The following is a 15,784-nucleotide window of genomic DNA, read 5'->3' as shown; positions in this document are numbered from 1 at the left end:
GACTTAAGTGTAAAAGACATCCAAACTGACATATAAACTTTTAAGGATAAGTAGATGCGTCTGTAGTAATATTCGTTTATTCAATATATGCGTTTATTAATAGTGTCGTTTCTTTCTCATTAAACCTTTCTTTGCGCATTGGAATTTTTAAAAAAATTAAATTTATAACATTATATAATCAATTCTTAATGCTGCCATGTTTTAAGTTATAAATTTATATTTTTCACTAGAATATCTTGCCCCTTTCTTTTCCAGTTTTAACAACTAGTCGCTTACTTTTCCAGGTTTAAGCTTAACCATATTACCTTTCATGCTCGCATTTATCTGTTGTAATATTAAATCCATTGCTGATTCTGCATCTCGTAAGATTGGGTCTCTATATCGATCCACACACTACTGGAGGGAACTTAAATGCCTGCTAGACACTGTCCTAGAGTGTCTAAGGCCTCTCTGTACAGGGGTTTGTCAGAACAACCTGGCATAAGGATACTTTTTCCATAGAAGTAAATCCCGACCAAATATTCAAAATCACATAGTATTCGCTGCACAAATAAGATCTCATCACTATGGCTAACCCACATTAGCTTTTAGGAGTAATGGTGCACCTTCTCCAAGTAATATTACCTCAAGTAATAGCACGAAGCTGGATACTCCACCAGACTAGATAAATTCTTGTCCTGGAATCCAGTAAGACCAAGAGACCAATATATAAGATATACTACAATATATAAAAATGGTTAATTGGGGAGAGGGAAATTATGTTCTGAACTTCTTTACTAACTCAGTGTTTGAGAGATAAAGAACTTAAATGGAAGATTCGACTATCTATGTATCTCATATACAGTTCAGGTTGTGGGCCCCTTGATTTCTGAGAACTTCGACTGAAGTAAAATAAAACGTACATATCCCCAACAAACCTGAGCAACAAAATCAAACCTTTTTTTTTATTGAGGTCGCTCCATGTCAGAAAGCTTTCTATTGTAATAGTTTCTTCCGTCGAACAGCTAGACTTTGGAATTCCCTTCCTATTACCTGCTTCACTGACTGTACTGATATGCAGAAGTTTAAATGTAATGTAAACCAACATCTTGTTAATATTTCCTAGGCATGGTTTCAAATAGTAGCCCTTACGTCTCAGTGGCAACATGCTTTGTTAAGGATGAACGTAAGTAAAAAAACAAAAACAACAAAAAAGGATCGTATACAGAAAACAAAAACGAGAAAGAACGAGTGTTATTTTGTGGAAAAGGCAACCTGTCGAAATACGTATTGATCGAAGTGGCTTCTACCTAGAAATCGAATAGCAAGAAGTAGCGAGATAAAGTTCAAGAGCGAATCAATATTGAAGAACGTGTATCGATCCACGTATTAATTAGTCCTCCTAATTAACCGATCGATCGACTGATTGATTCGTTGATGGCTCTTTTGCGTAGAGTTGTGGTGGTGGGGGGGATGGGGAACGATAACTGGAAAGCGTTAAAAGCCGTGATGCTATGAGAAAAACAATCAAACGAGCGCCAAAGACATAAAAGACAACGGTAAAAGCGGAAAATGCTGACGTGAAAAAAATTACGAACATTGATTGAAGAAAAACTGAAGAAAATCAAAGACACATTAAAAAAAAAAAAAGATTCCAAATGCACATATTGCTATTAAATTGGTTTTCATTAACTGTTGAGCTTCTATTAAATTGGAGTGTATGTACACATTTGCTCGCGTCTTGGCCGTTCGTACTCCGCCATATTTATCGATTATATATATAAAAGCGAGAAGGTGTGTCTGTGAGGACACTTCTCAACCTACATTATCAACGAAATTTTTATCTACACACTTGAAATTTAGTATATAAGGTATTCAGACATGTGGAAAATATTTTAATTGGTTTCTTCCGGAAAAAAGGGTTGCTAAGGAGTCAAAATTGAAAAATTGGTATATGGAAGGTAATTGGATTTTTATCTATTCGCTGTTTCAGGAATACTCATGCATAAATCGTTCACATGACAGATTCGATATGTTACAAATAAGTAGGTTTGAAAACACTTCTTAATGCCGTGTCAAGTTGGTCTAATGGTTATCGTCCTTGGCTCACTATCTTTAGGTTTTGGAATCAATCTTAGGTCGAGTATTTTTTTTACTTATAATAAATGAACTGTTTAGAAAAACACATACTCGCATGCACATATCTCATATTATTAAGTGCATGTAGGTATTATGTTTTTTCTCTGTCCACACGCAGAATTTAGGAAAATTTTGATGGAAAACATAAAAATCTTACATATTGATCCCAACGTAAAACGACTCAAAATTCTAAAAGTTTTGTATATAAAAACGAAACGTCCAATGATAAATGATATTAACTAAGAATCCGGTCGTAATATTTTAAAATGTCTAGATACGTAATTAATGATAAGTAGGCGGGAGGGAAGAGGGAAAAAATGTAAATTTTTAAATTGTAAATTTTATTATATTGTAATTTTAATACATATTTTTAAATACAGTACATACATCCAATTGGATGCGTCTGAAACACGTAATCACGTCTCCTCAGACGTACTTTTCTATAAATAGTAACACGTTTTTAAACCCAGCAAACGGTCCTGGATATGACCTTAAACTATATCCAGTGGTGAGGGCCCCAGCTTGCGGGCTTTGGGGAGTGTGGAGCCACCCTTTAATTACCATTGCTCCCAGGTCCACTCTGACCCGGAGTGGTAGTACCTGTTAGGGTCCCAACTATGGGTTAAATAGAAACTGATTTGAAAACAACAAATATATTCTATTAAAATCTTTTTTCCGAATCTATGGATTCGGCATTAAATAATCTGAAAAGGGTTGATATGCCGTAAAACAAAAACAACCAACCAACCAACCAAACCCAGCAAACAAATAACCGCCTGAAGACAACTGAGATTTCAGTAGAAAGTGTTAGCGGAAGCAATGCAACAACATATAACATACGGACCCTACATACAAAAATTCGATAATATTACAAAAAGATTATTAAGTAAATTGGAAAATATTTAAAAAAAAACGTCGTTAAATGGAAACTCTCCGCGCTTTCCAACAATATATATATATATATATATATATATATATATATATATATATATGGCGATTAAGCTTTACTACCTAGCTCTACCTATGTATTGAGCACTGTTGAAGTATATTACTTTATGTGATTAAACGAAGTAGTCATATATATATATATATATATATATATATATATATATATATATATATATATATATATATACATATATTTGAAAATGTTTGGGGTTGGGTACGAAATTTAATTATGGCTAAATACAGACCAATTAATATGATGATTAAAAAATAAAAAATGAAAATAAAGGTTAGCTAACCAGATTTGGTTCGTCGTTCAACAGAGCTAAATCGAGTAAAATTACGATTAAGAAAATAGTCATGAATAAAAAACTATAAATAAGCGGGGAAAATATAAAAGAAATCAAATTAAGTTCTAAGAGATTTTCTTTTCGTTTGCAAAGAGAAGGTCTAAAGGACTTAATAAAAATGGTTTCTAGAATTTTTAGATGAAAAGATGAGTGCGACTTACTAAAGATCATAAACATGTCATCAATGAAATTCGTTGCACACTTATGGTTATTTATAAGGTGCTCGCAAATCTAAGAACCATACATATTATTGAGAACATCCGAAGGTGAAAAATTTGCATAACGAAAGTCCGAACATAGTGCGCGCTGCAATTACATTTGAATAAATAAATATATAATAGAATTATCATGGTGGCGGGAGAACATTTTTGCAAATAGACGCCAACATTTTTGCAAATAGACGCCAACATTTTTGCAGATAGACGACAACATTTTTTGCAAATAGACGACAACTCTTTTTTGCAAATAGACGACAACATAGGTCTGGTTGACAAAACAACGCGTGGGTTCGATGCAAAATAACACCGTTGTACAGACAAAAAGATTTGCTAAGCAAATCGGTCAATGACATTATCTAGCCAAGATAGACGAAGGTAAACACGATATCTATTAACGTCAATTTCTTTAGATTTGTAAAAGTTGGACATTTCTTATTAATAGTAGATTCAACAATGTTTAAGGGGTAGCCAATTTTGCAAAGGATTTTAGTAATTAATTAAAATTCGTCATCCAGATTAGCTTCGGAACAAATCATCAACGCCCTAAAAGTCTTAATTCAATTAAATGTTTGGTTTGCAGTACAAAATGAGTAAATGTTGGTTTACGGTAAACGGAAGTAAGAAAACATGAGGATGTCTTGGAAACAAGAACATCTAAAAACGGAAGAATAGAATTTATTTCTTTGTCTCAGAAATTCGTCAAAACAGGAAGCCTCTTTTAGACGAGAGACATGCATATTAATTGATAAACAATGAATAGTCACACAAAAATCGAAGCGACGGATTACTTGCGTACGTACATGCATGCGAGATATATAAAGACAGATATAAAGAGATATACGAATAGATTGTCTCACTGTTCATAAAGAAATTGTACGCGTGCAGTTACCATGAATGACGATGGCGAGGACACGTCTACTCTTTTTGCATTGTCGCTCAAAAAGAGACAGAAGATCAAATCTTCGTCCTGAATTTTCGTGGTTTCTTCGATTTTCAATCTTGGGGACACCTTTAACCGTTAGGTGTCGCTCGTACTCTTTTTTTTTATTCAAACAAGTTTCTGTTATGCAACAAGTAAAGGTTAAATGATAATGGCAAAGAAGCAATTTCTTTTGGAAGTTGATCCGGAATCGAAAGGTATTATCAAAGATGAGACGACGAAATTTTGAATGTCAATTACGTTGGCTAAAAGGAATTTTAGAAAGTCCCTTTTTTCTTGCAAAAGGAATGACATTATCAATTCCGGTTGAGTTCAATAATTTCAACGCCTGAATGTTTCTTAATCTATAATCCTGAGACAATCGATACACTCGATGTGCATCTATGCGCATGCGTTAACTGATGGCACAATTATGATGAGGATTATAATGAAATGTCAAAGGTCAATACCCTGCCAGAAAGTCATTTGTAGTAAGAATCATACATCATTATTCTCACTTTTAATATACCAGCAGGACCCGTGGAAATTCCACAGTTATAATCATTTACTTGTATATTACTACTGCGTACCCTATCGACATCCAGCGCGAATGCAGACCCTACGATGTTATTGTATCACATTTTGGTCAAACAGAACCGTAATTATTTATATACTTTGGTTAATTTAGTTTCAAACCATATCTGAGAGTCTTTCTTAGAATCCATTGAAAGAGTTCGTTACATATTTCAATTCTATAGACGATCAAAGGCAATATTATTGTACTATTATTGTACAGAACATATACTACACATTGTTCCTAGCTCAAAGTCAAATAAAGTGCATTTGAGTTAAAATTTCACGTTCGACATGAGAAAGTCGCCAGATATAATTTTAAAAATGAAAAACCCCATTTTTTAATAAAACGGTTAGGGTTGATAACATAAGTACAATCATAAATTGCTCGTATTATTATTATTATTATTATTATTATTATTATCTATATATTAGTACCGTAGTACCTTTAACGTACGTACGTGTGTCACGGTTCCCAGATTATAAATTATTCGATCGGGAGATCCTATTTGTAAAAAGGAAGGGTAATATGTGATAACATACTACGAAAATTGAACTAGTATATTAGATACGCTAATTTAATGTTCGTAGTGTGTTATCAACTTCTATCTTTCCTTTTCTTTTGTAATTTTTTAGTTGGTAATGGTAAATCTACTCATAATATTCATCGTCATTCAACAGTCAGTTTATCCATCTCAGCGAAGGAGTAAAAATATTTAAAAAAATGGAACTTGTACGCATAAATCGACTTAACGTGCATTTGTATGCATGCGCAAATATACATTTATACGTTGAAGTCAATTCATTTTTTACTATTTCTTATCCGTCTGACAATAGTTAAAACGGTAACAGCTAAGGCTGGAGCACTAAATGTTTTTACCTCGATTCTAGATGATAGCACTCAAGTCATATATTTTTTATTTGTGAAATCGTTTATAAAGAGTAGAAAAAAATCTGAGGTCGTTATTTATAATACTTGTAATAAAAAGTAATAAATAAATAATGATAGTACTAAAATAAAAGTAAATAAAAATATAAAGCAAAAGTATAAAGAAGAGTTATATAAAAGTAACACAAACTATAAACTGAAAATCCGAGAAGGTGTGATCTGCAATGCCTACAATTTATTGATATTTTGTTTTTATTTAGAAGCTTGTCTTTATCTTTAAATCTATTTATATATTATTTTTCATTTAGACATAAATAACACGATGTGTATATATTTTGACAAGTGTTGGTTTTCTTTCAAATATCGAATTTGACAATTGGTGTTTGATTTTAGTTACTTCTAGATGGTATACAGAGAGTGATGTCTTAAATGTATTATATGAAACGTTGATGGAGCATTTTTGAACTTTCATATATAAATGCGTAATAATATGAATAATTAAATAAAAAATAAAAATAAAATGAAACCTAAAACAAAATATTGAAAAGACTATGACGATAAAGACAGCCACATAAACTATTCTTAAGACGAATAAAAATAATTAGATTTCGACAAAGAACTGGAAATGCTACGGCAATAACAATAACCGTAGATAGTACTAAGATTCTTGAAAGTTCCAAATGTAATAGGCATCGTACTTCAACCTCTGCCCCATCACCGCAGTGTCGCTTCTATGTGCTTCTTAACTTATATCACTTGTATCTCCACGATATAAATACCTCCGACTAATGCAACAAGCAACAAAATTGCACCCCTTTACTGTTGAGGTCCCTAGATGCTCAAGAGTGTTTGACTCTAGTAGTTTTTCAATCGAACTGCTAGACTTTGGAATTCCCTCCCTCTTTCCTGTTTTCCTGATTGCACTAGCCGGAAGAAGTTTAAATGTAACGTGAACAGGTATCTTGCTGCCTAACTCATATTAGACACGGTCCTAAATAGTGGATCTTTACATTTCAAATGTCACTATGTCTTGTTTAGGATGTAAATGAGTGGAAAATATTTAGGAACCCCCCCCTCAAAAAAATAGAAAGAAATCCTGAGAATAAATCGGAAGCAAAGGGATACTTGAAGCTAATACAAATAGATGGCATATAAAAAAAAATCATCGAGTGCGGAAGCCAACCCAATAACTAGGTGACACTGATCATCCACAGGTAAATGATAAAAAAAATGCACTAAGACTAAACGAACTTCAAAGAATGGATGGAGTTAAGACGAGTCATACGGAACTGAAGCCTTTTCTCTGCTCTTCTCCTAAACTATCGTGGTACCACAAACGGTTTGGGATGATGCAAAACATTAGGAAAGATAGCACTATGTATACATCGACTGTAAAAGAAACGGAAAATAGAGGAATATCGAAGAAGTTCATGGTCACTATGTATACATCGACTTTAAAAGAAACGGAAAATAGAGGAATATCGAAGAAGTTCATGGTCACTATGTATACATCGACTTTAAAAGAAACGGAAAATAGTGGAATATTGAAGAATTTCATTGTCACTATATATACATCGACTGTAAAAGAAACGGAAAATAGAGGAATATCGAAGAAGTTCATGGTCACTATGTATACATCGACTTTAAAAGAAACGGAAAATAGAGGAATATCGAAGAAGTTCATGGTCACTATGTATACATCGACTTTAAAAGAAACGGAAAATAGTGGAATATTGAAGAATTTCATTGTCACTATATATACATCGACTGTAAAAGAAACGGAAAATAGAGGAATATTGAAGAAGTTCATTGTCACTCAGATTCCATGAAAACCCTTCGATGATTATCTGCGAGAAAACACTGATAACTGCTGGTGAGAGTACACCTATATACAAGGAAAGCTGGAACTGAGCGGAATGTACTGGGGATCTTTTGAAACCTGCTGTTACTCAGACTCCATGGAAAACTCCCTGCTTTTTATGACGACTGATATGAAAACTCCAATTGTGTGTTAATAATAATGTTTATTTTCGAAACCCTTTTTTTTTACTAATAAGTCACAATTTATCAACGCTAAAACAGTAAAGGTTAATGAGATGGATAGATTGACCGTTGAATGACGATGAATATTGTGAGAAGATTAAAAATCTGTAAAAAAAAAAAAACGTAACGTAACGTGCGACACAAACAGCCGAGATTGAACGCACTACACGAGTTTGTAGTGTAATTCAAATCTTGTCAATTGCTGAATACTTGATGCTCTGCCATGGCTATCAAGTAGAGTAAGTGCGAGAAGTTGATCACGTTAGAGACGTGGATGACGTTCGAGAGCACGATTACATGAGTGGCCGTAATGAGAAGAATGAGAAAATCATCATCATCATCATCATCATCATCATCATCATCATCATCATCATCCAGCGCGGCCAGAGCCGAGATTGAACTCACTACACGAGTTTGCAGTGTAATTCAAATCTTGTCCGTAGCTAAATAGGCTATTTTTTATCGTGATGTCATCACTAGATGGGTTGCCTACCATGAGAGAAGATAGACCGTACCAGTTTCCCAACCTGGTATTTTACCTCGCGGTACATACAGCGCCTCATCTTCCCAAATGGTTACTTATCTGGTACTGTGCTTAACTTCGGTGATCTGGCGGGAACCGGTGTGTCAACGTGATTGTGCCGTATATTAATATTAAAATATGTAATACCACTTTCTATATACACAATAGCCGGCAAGAAAACGTGCGTTTCTGTCTTTGTAAGAAACATCGTTTATAGAATGTTATAACTAACGAGTACAATAAGGCGGGAATGTTATTGTTGGAATGAAAACACATGTGCACTTTTTGCACTCTAGATGGTAAAATGTAGCTGTACGTTTTAACGAAATACGCAACCAAAAATAATGTCTTGTAATAGAAGACATTAAAGTTCTGTTTTTAGATGAAGAACAGTGAAGTTTCCTTTCAAGTTGATTAAATGGTGTATTTTTACTCGTATGTTACTTTAGGCGAAAACGTAGTTGGGTGAATAAACATTCTGCGGAGTTTATTTTTTATTCATTTTGATTTTTTTTCCTTTATTTTACGGAAATTACATTTTTGTTCATTTTAAGAAATTTATATTTCTTGTTCATCTTGCGAAGTTTCATTATTAATTTTCGTTCATTTTTGTGGATTTTATATTTTGGGGGTCATTTTGTGAAGTTGATTTTTTGTTCATTTTCAGGAGAGGGGCGATTTATCCATTTTGCGGAGATATTATTTTTTTTTATTTACGGAGGTTATTTTTTTGTTTGTTTATTTTGAGGAGTTTATTTATTTCTTTTTTTTGTTCATTTTGCCGAGTCAAATTTGTGTTTATTTTGGGAAGTTTTTTTTTTTTTTTGTTAGTCCACTTGGATGAGTTTATATTTGTTCATTTAGAGAGGTAAATGTTTTTTGTTTTGTTATTTTGCAGAATTTATTTTTGTTTTTATATTATGCGACGTTTATTATGCGTTCATTTTTGTAAATGGAAATGCTTCCATTTTGTCTTTCGTCTATCGCAAAGTTTATTTTTGACTCCGCTTTTCTGTTTTTTTTTGTTTCTTTTTGTTTTGAATTCGATCATTAATTTCTCATGTCTTATGATCTCGTTATTGATTTACTTCGATTCCCTCTACCCCCCTCTCTCTCTCTCTCTCCCTTTCTTTCTCTCTCGATTTATCTTTTCGCCCCCGTTTCATTTCTCTCTTTCCCTCTCTCTCGCTCTCTCTTTATATATATATATATATATATATATATATAATTATAAAACTCAAATGATCTTGTAACGATTATCTAACTGACTTTCCGGTTTACGACATCCGGTGGCGCATGCGCGCATGACCTGCGCACTGAAATATTAACGTTATTATTTCGAAATTATTATTTAACATGGGAAGAGTGGGGTTTAAAATAACTTAAACGTAATACAGAAATGAACGATGTAAAAAAATGCAGATAGTATTAACAATTGTTTATTTGGATAATTTAAACCCGAAAAAAAATAAAGAACAATTGGGGCGCTGAAATATTAATGTTATTATTTCGAAGTTATTATTTAACATGGGAAGAGTGGGGTTTAAAATAACTTAAATGGAATACAGAAATGAACGATGTAAAAAAAAAGCAGATATATCAAAATTTGATTTTAACTATAATAAGTATTATGGTATCTGTTCAGTGCACATTTACCTATAAGTATGGCCAACCACTTATAATTCAGTAACTGCAAATTATTTCCAAAAATAATCAATTATGATAAACAGAACGACTCATAGAAATCTATGTATATTCTTTTTTCATTTTAATATACTTTCATAGAAATGTTTCTGTTATGTAAAAAAAAACCCTATTTTCTTTACGCCACAAGTGTCACGCTCATACATGAATTCCATAGCTAATATAACATAGTGACCCAACGGGTCTCGGGTAGTCTAGTATATATATATATATATATATATATATATATATATATATATATATATATATATATATATAATCAAGCACGTCTGGTTGAACACGACAGAGTTATTCTTTTTTCCGATTTTTTTCGATATTTTTTCCATTCGACCAGCGGTAATTTTTCATTTTCGCATGTTGTATAAAATGGCGCCCAAAAGTTGTTGTTCAGCCATATTCAACTCAAGCGCTTTCTATCGATGCATCAGATTATCATCAGGAGCGGTTCTTATTTTTATCGTTTTCTTTTCCTTGGAAGCTGAAATAAAAAAGACCGCTCAGCGAATGGAAAAGATATCAAAACAAATAATAATAAGGAATAACTCTGTCGTATTTAATCAAACGTGCTTAAATAATGACTTGCTGCCAATGTATATATATGTATTTATACATATATATACATATATATATATATATATATATGTGTGTGTGTGTGTGTGTGTGTGTGTGTGTGTGTGTGTGTGTGTGTGTGTGTGTGTGTAGTAATGAAATCCACTGCACTGTCCGAAAAAAAAAAACAATTTTCATTATTTCAGCTGTTTTGAAAGCTTTCCAATCGGATTATATGCATCGTCACGCTGGACTTAATTTTGGACTCTATTCCATATAAAGAACTATTTTCGCATTTCGGTCAACTTGAAAGAATTTTCATGCAAGCTGATATATTATGCGTGGTTTGTTTTTATGTATTTTTTTTTACATATCCAACATTTTTCGACTTCTTTTCTTAGCAATAAATTGCGGTTTCAGTTAATGAGATAACAAGCAAATTCTATCGTTGCTACAAATATAATTTGCTGATTTCTTTATGTCCTCTGACGAGAAGAATAAAAAAGAATAGCATTCTTTTAAACTCCGGAATAAGGACTTTGTAAATTGTTTTTTTTTTTTAGTATTCAATCGAACAATAAATTTTTTTGATTGTAAAGTTCAAGTTTTAATTTTCTTTCTCTCACTCTCTCTCTCTCTCTTATATATATATATATATATATATATATATATATATATATATATATATATATATATATATATATATATAATAAACATTTAAAATAGTCTACACAAATCAACTGATAATCGATATCAATGTTTATATCATCGGAAGCACAGGTTCATAGTGACAACACACAGACACACACATGTATATTTCACCAAAACTTCTGGCCTTGATGGAAGTGGGACTAAAACTTTCTGCTATGGTTTTAAATGATCTGAAATAACAGAAAGGGGAGACTTGATTCCAAATCTTTCTCGCGTCTTTTATCTCCCTTCACTTGAAAATAGATTCCGATTATAAATATCTCCAGTATCAGATAATCATCATACACTGTGAAATTTACTTTATGTATTACACCCAAAGAGGGAATTATGAGAAATGTTTGGAATCAAGTCTCCGCTTGCTGTTATTTCAGGTCATTTGAAACAATAGCAGCAAGTTTTAGTCCTTTCTGAATGAAGGGCAGAGGTTTTGGGGAAATATCAGATATTTTGTAATTCATATGCAAAACTAGGAAAACATATGGCTATGATTAGAACATATTTGGGTGTAAAAAAGTACCAGAAATAGGCTCTGGATGATGGACAACCCCCTTTTAATGGTCAATCTTAAAGGCAAATGCCACATATTTCAATACTCAATCCAGGTGATTAGTAATCAAACGAGCCTTCATTTGTAAATTCTGATCTATAGTCGCTGAGATTTGGAACTTATAAAATTGACAAAAAGGGTGGTGTATATATTATTATATCTATAGTGGTAGCCTAATTGAATATAAAAATGCTTATATCTTTAGTTCTATGGGACAAAATCACATGAAAATTTTGAAGATTATAATACTGTATTATGATAAAAATTTGATGACATTTGGAAAAAAGAACCTATGTTTTCAAACGATTAAAATATGTCCAAATTTTCCTACATTTGCATATATAGTCCTGCAGGCCAGCTTCATTTATGCTGCTTCGGTTGTCTCCCTTGTGGTCTTGCCAGGCCACTAATATACTTGTTTATTTATGTTTACATAAATATTTAGCCATCGCTACACATTGATGATTATGTTATAGACAACTATAGATATCATCAGGCGATGTTTCTTGTACCAATTGCTTTTTCACAAAGTGCTACCTAAATGTTTATGTAAAGTATATCTTGCTTTACTTTGTTATTGAGAACTCTTGTTAAATTTATTGGATGTTTCAACTCTGAATAATATTTACCTGGAATAATTATATATATATATATATATATATATATATATATATATATATATATATATATATAGAGAGAGAGAGAGAGAGAGAGAGAGAGAGAAAATAAAAAAGGAACAAACCGTATTATATGTTCACCAACGTTTCGTCTTTATTTCGAGACTTCCTCTGGGTGAATGAGATTAAGAAACCAAAAAATATACGAGTACAAAATATTTGAAAATGTTTCACGTGCACAGTGTGACGAAGTTCTATTTTCCTACATTTGCGCACACTGTGCACGTGAAACATTCAAATATTTTGTACTGGTATATTTTTTGGTTTCTTAATCTCATTCACCCAGAGGAAGTCTCGAAATAAAGACGAAACGTTGGTGAACACATAATACGGTTTGTTCCTTTTTTATTTTCTCTATTTTGTCGGAATACTATTTCCATTATTTTCATCATATATATATATATATATATATATATATATATATATATATATATATATATGTATATATATGTGTGTGTGTGTGGGTGTAGAAGAATAAGAATAAGAATAAGAAGAAGAAGAAGAAGAAGAGAGTATGTGTGAGTTAGAAAAAGAGAGTAAGTTCAATTCTATGAGAGGAGTATTATCAGGAAGCTCGAAGCTCAAGAAGTTCCATTGGAGCTTATATATGAAAACAATAAGAATAGAAAATGAAGTCACAAAAACTATATATTGGTCAATACAGAATTGTTCATTTATAATTTTATTGATTTATTTCGTTCCTGATGAATCCCACGCTAGACGACGCATCCCCATTACGTTACCTTGCATCTTCTCTACTCTTCTGATGAGAAGCATTAGGCTTAGAAATGACTTGGCATAAAGAGTCCCCTCTATCCTCCAATTAAATGTTTGTGTACCCTTATTGAATAAATGTACCAGTCTATATTTACCAATATATAGTTTTTGTGAAAACTGAACGTCTGTGTGCGTGCGTGTCTGTGTGTGTGTGTGTCGTCACCAATAGGTTTCTATATGGTTGACTATTTTAAAAAACTGATTACATATAATGATAGAAGATGTATCGAGGATCAGGAACGGGTATGTTTGATCTGGCAGAACGGTGGTTCATAAAAATTGTGGGGTCTTCGTTCGCGCCTGACCCCCAAAGTATGGAAAGAAAAAATGACAAAAAAAACGTTTACAAGTGTTTTTGATATAGATGTACATAAGAATACTTTGATAAGTATGTTTCAACTTAAATAGGGATGGTATAATAAAATTGTGGGGTCTGCGTTCGCGCCTGTACCCCATGGAAATATGGCACAAGCTTTAACAAAGACTTTTCATATCTATTTGCATAAGTATACTTTGATAATTATGTTTCAGTTTGACGAAATATGGTATAATAAAATTATTGGATGTTCGTTCGCGCCTGACCTCCATAGAATGGAAATATGTCACAAAGTTTAACAAGGTTTGTTTTTTTAATGGGTGAGGGTCCACAATAACACCTTAACTTTAATCTTAATTCACGTTAGCTTTTATCTATTTTTATAGTTCAATCATATTGTGTTGAATAAATTCACCTCATAAATTCACGTTCTTATTAAAGTGAAAGCCAAAGAAAAAGTCAGAACTTAAGACAATTCTCGACACAAATTTTGCATAACTGTTCTTTTCCTTCTCCACTTGCACGTGGCACTCTTTCGAAAATAGATAAATAATAAAAAATAAGAACGTTACTTGTTATCGTGTCAAAAGAAGGGAAAAATCCTGCTCACGTGATTACGTGTCTTTTTAAAACATTTACGTAACCTTTTTATTTTTATTTATATAACTGTTTAAGCTTTTTTTGTCAGTGTACTAGAAGGAATTAAGTTGATTACGACCCTTTCTGCGTGTTCTTTACATTACAATAGTACAACCCTGAATCCGACGGCGCAATACTACACCGTTCAATACTGTAAAACTGAAACCAAACTGCTCTGCTTGAAAAGGGCGCCATTTTACTCTCATTCATATTTATATAAATTCTCTGCTTTAAAAAACTAAAGTAATTACATGTTTACTTTTTTAATATCCCATTTTGCTCTTTCGGATTATTTTACTAAAGTAAGTAAAGCTTCATTATATTTCAAAACTGTTTTTGTTTCTTTGTTTTTCGATATTTCGTTGATATTATTTATATTATTTATTTATTTTATTTGTTTTCATTCCGACTCCTACGATCCAATATTTATACCTTTCCCCATTATTGTTATTTCCACTTTTCTCCATTTTCTATACTGATTTCCTTTACCACCATATTTATTGCTCTGTTAGAACTAAATTTATTTTAATCACCCTCATTCATCCCATTCTAGTCTCTAAATAACTCCTTAATTATATAACGGCCGCTCCAGCTCCCTACATTTTTTTCTTAATGTATCCTAAGCTAAATGTAGTATTTCCCTATATCTGTAATCTAGCCCCTTCTTTATTTTTCATACTCATTTCCTCTACCCATATGCATTGCTATTTCAGAACTTACTCCATTTAGTCACCCTCATCGCTCCCCTCTAGTCTCAAAATGACCCGTTACTTATATAACGCACACTCCACCTCCCCACATTGTTTTTTATATCCTCACGTTTTATAGTTCAACTATCTTCCCTCTATTTTTATTTTTTTAAAAGTTAATTCTACATTTCCATTCTAATGTATCCTAAGTTAAATATCGTATTTCCCTATATTTGTAACCTAGTCCCCTTCTCCCTTCTGAAGAGAAGCATTAGGCTTCGAAAGGCCGAGGTATAAAGAGCTCCTCTTTCTATTAATATTATCCTTATTGAACTGACAAATAATTCTATATGTACTTATATTTACTTTTTCTTGTCTTGAATTTTATGTTATGCGCCACCCTACATGTTGTGCTTCTTATATATTGATTAAAATAAGTTAAAACACTAAAAACTGATCCAGCTAGGTAGAAGAGTAATGTATCTTTTATTTGATAACATTTATTTGTTATATATTTATTTTTGACCACTTTTTCGTTTTGTTGTCTATAGCAACACAAAATGCCTGAATTCTTTCTAGAACGACATAAGCTTATTA

General features: G+C 32.3%; 1 protein-coding gene across 2 annotated transcripts in view; it reads left to right on the top strand.

The window, feature by feature from the left end:
* The window catches only part of LOC145248214 (neuronal acetylcholine receptor subunit alpha-10-like), a 451,727-nt gene that overhangs the window by 138,186 nt on the left and 297,757 nt on the right, over positions 1-15,784 (top strand). The window contains exon 1 of one of the 2 annotated variants that reach the window (XM_080110080.1): positions 13,005-13,098. The exons of the other annotated variant lie outside the window; for it this stretch is intronic. The gene's annotated coding sequence lies outside the window, so the exon portion shown is untranslated. Of the gene's footprint in view, positions 1-13,004; positions 13,099-15,784 lie in introns of those variants that run through there. 2 annotated transcript variants of the gene reach the window in all.

The sequence above is a fragment of the Euprymna scolopes genome, chromosome 26 (assembly GCF_053919585.1).
Source record: "Euprymna scolopes isolate OS-2025 chromosome 26, ASM5391958v1, whole genome shotgun sequence".
NCBI lineage: Eukaryota > Metazoa > Mollusca > Cephalopoda > Sepiida > Sepiolidae > Euprymna > Euprymna scolopes.
Note: the sequence above shows the minus strand (reverse complement) of the source record. Positions and strands in the feature narration are given on the sequence as shown.